Here is a 3,676-nt window from a genome sequence, read left to right on the forward strand (position 1 = left end):
TAATATTTATTTTTCAGTTTTCGTTGGACACAACATCTTTGCTTTATTTTTATGTGGTGCTAAGGATCAAACCCAGCGCCCGGCACATGCTAGGCAAGCACATTACCGCTTGAGCCACATCCCCAGCCCTGGGGACAGGCCTCCTTAAAATCAGCATGGTCTGATAAGTATAAAATTTTTTTAAGAACTAAATTCAATCAGTTCTTTATTTTTAATATAAGATACATAAATGCTAAAATTGTGCTCTCAAAGCATTGGAAATTGATTGGATTTAATCTACCCTCAATCAAGACAAGTAAACTGGTGGCAAAATTGTGACATAGCCATTTTCCATGGAAAGTAAGATCAAAGAATTATATGTTTCCATAATCCAATTTTGGAGGTAAATTGCTTATACAAATTCTAAAATCTATAGTAAAATTTTTATGTGAATATTTTGCTACTTGGATTAATAGTCACCACTGAAAATCATATTAATTTTTCCCAGAAGTAAAGACACTAAATTGGTTCCCATAGTTATCCTCTGAACAATTTAATAATAATGACTGTCCAACCCAAATCATCATTCCTTTCCTACTTGAACCTAGTCATTCCTTAGCTTATCTTGAATTAATGTCTCACTAAGCCAAAAAATTGTGGTACCTTCGAAATAACTTTGGGGGAAAAGTTAAAACTCAAAAGTTTCAGAATGTTGCTGAAAAAGCAAGTCAATATCCAGACCAAATGAAATCAATCTCTAGTATATTTAATTCAAACAGCCAGGTGTGATAGCGCAGGCCTGTAATCCCAGCAGCTCCATGGGCTGAGGCAGGAGAATTTTGAGTGAAAAGCCAGCCTCAACAATTTACTGAGGGCCCTAAGCAACTTAGCAAGACCCTGTTTCAAAATAAAAAATAAAAAGGGCTGGGATGTGGCTCAGTAGTTAAACGCCCTGATTAAAAAAAAGAAAAAAAAATTCAAACGGCAAATATATTAAGAGAAATTGACAACACATGTTTCTTGCCCAAGACACTGCTAGCTCTTTGGAGTCTGCAATAAACATTAGCTGCATCCAAACTTGCTTGGGTGTTCACTTTACCAAAAAGATTAACTCATATTAGTATGAAATATTCACATAATAGAAATTATTTCTCGGGGCTGGGGATGTGGCTCAAGCGGTAGCGCGCTCGTCTGGCATGCGTGCGGCCCGGGTTCGATCCTCAGCACCACATACAAACAGAGATGTTGTGTCCGCTGAAAACTAAAAAATAAATATTAAAAAAAAGAAAAAAAGAAATGCTTTAAAAAAAAAAAAAGAAATTATTTCTCTCCAAATGAAAAAAGCATTGTTATTTTTTCTGACTGTAAAAATAATTTCTAAGTTCTAAACAACACAGATTCAGAAATTAATCAGTCTCTTATTTTCTAAGAAAGAAAGAGGTATCAGTCTTTTATAAATGTGAGGGAAGATATCCATTTTATTTCTCACCCATGGCTTTTTAAAAATATATTTTATTAGTTGTTGATGGACATTTATTTATTTATATGTGGTGCTGAGAATCAAACCCAGTGCCTCACCCATACTAGGCAAGCACTCTACCACTGAGCCACAACCCCAGCCCCACCACCTATGGCTTTTAACCATGTCCACACCTGTGACATTAAGGATTTACTTGGAAGAGTTCACCTCTTCTGTTATATTTTAGAATCTCTTTCAGATTCAGGACTCAAAATCTTTATCAAATATAGAAAGTCAGTATATGTGTGTGTGTGTATATATATATATATACACATACATACATATATACACATACATATATATATACACATATACATATATATACATACATACATACATATATATACACACATACATACACATACTGGGCTTGAATCCAGGGGTGCTTTACCACTGAGCTATATTCCCAGCACCTTTTTGTTTTGGTTTGTTTTTTATTTTGAGACAGGGTCTCACTGAGTTGCTTAGGGCTTTGTTAAATTGCTGAGGCTGGCCTTAAACTTCCTATCCTCCGGTATCAGCTTCCTGCTGTGCTGGGATTACAGGCAAGCCACTAGGTGCTGGGCTCAGTCAAATATTTTGTGTGTCAAATTTGCTGTTTCTCTGTGTTTTCGAGCATTTGTTTTTAGCCTCAGCATCCTTTGTTTAAATAAAATAATTTTCTGAGCTAAATATGAAAATAACTAGAAGCAGAGAGCTAAGGTGGCTGTGGGGGAGTCTGGTCTCCCCTGGGTGAGGGTGCACTGAAGGGCCTCCAAGGTGATCCCCTCTTCAAACCCTATGCCCTGGGCAAGTTAGCAGAATTCTTTTTCCCTTGCTCCAGTGTTTCCCAGTCTCAATCCAAACTAGATATGTTTAATTAATTCAGTGACAGTTCCATAGTAACTTAGCTCTTTGAGAGAGCACAGGGCTTCTTAATTTTAATTCTCCTTGTGGAGTATACATGCATTTCTTTTTCTATAACCTCTATGTTATTTTCTCACCACATCAGAAAGTGGTGAGTTTGGGTTGTGGCTCAGTGGTAGAGCACTTGCCGAGATGTAGGTTGATCCTCAGCACCACATAAAAATAAATAAATAAAATAAAGCTACTGTGTCCATCTACAAATTTTATTTAAAAATAAGTGATTTTTTAAAAAATGGTGAGTCCCTATAACCTTGCCAGGGAAATCCAAGAAGCCAACACCCACCAAGAATCCCTGAAAGCCAGTTCAGTAGCAGCATGGCTGTCCTGAACAACCCTGTAAGAAAGCGACAAGGACCCCCAACTGATGTCTGCAGCAAGCACTTCCACTAGAAGATCAGGGAAGACCCACTTGCAGGGGACAGCTCGGGGCGTGGTGGTCGCGGGGCTTTCCTGGGCTTGGTGGTGCTTCCAGGGGCACTCAGTGGCCACTGTGCGCTTGACTTCCGCAGGGAAGCGGGTGGCTTTTGTTCGTTTGGGCTTGCTCCAGAATCTGACAAGCGGTTCCGGCACCTAAGAGGTATACAGTAAACGTGGACGCTAAGCCACAGATGATACCGTGCAGGAAAAACGGGGGCAATCTCAAATCTCTGCTAACTAGGACGGAGATGGTTTTCTTCATTAAAATGAATCCAAACCTTTCGAAGCCGTCGGGGAGCCCTCCCACCCCTCCCAGCTGACAGCGACCCTGAGGGGCCTGCAATCGCCTGGCCTGGCCGTCCTGCCCTGCTCTCCGAGGCCGCAGAGGCCGGGGAACCTGGAGAGTCCTGCCCCTGGCCCCAGCCCCAGCCCCCGGCCCCTTCTCATGTGTCCCCAAATCCCCCTGCTTGCCCAGAGGATCGTGTGCGCACCCTGGGCTCCCTCGCCGGCCTCACTGACCGCCCCCACTGCAGCCAAAGAGACTTTATAGGATCCGAGTCCCTATCCGGCACCTATAAAGGGGGCCATAACGTTCGAGTGTCACAGGGTGCCGAAGGGTGGCTGCGAGAAGAGGGAACGAGGGCGCCATCAAACAGTTCGATTTTCTTATTTAAAAGTGCGTTTCTCGGAGCCTCTATATTGTGCTGGGTGTACATCCATTCTCTGCGCTTAATTTTTAAGGTCGCAAATGTTCAACGCTGCTCTGCCCAAGCGTCCCCTCCCCGTCTGATGAGGCCGATGGCGGCGCGGCTCGCGTGCTGCAGGCCCGGGTGGGTGCCGGAGTCTCGTTACTGC

Source organism: Marmota marmota, unplaced genomic scaffold (assembly GCF_001458135.2).
Source record: "Marmota marmota marmota unplaced genomic scaffold, marMar, whole genome shotgun sequence".
Classification (NCBI taxonomy): domain Eukaryota; kingdom Metazoa; phylum Chordata; class Mammalia; order Rodentia; family Sciuridae; genus Marmota; species Marmota marmota.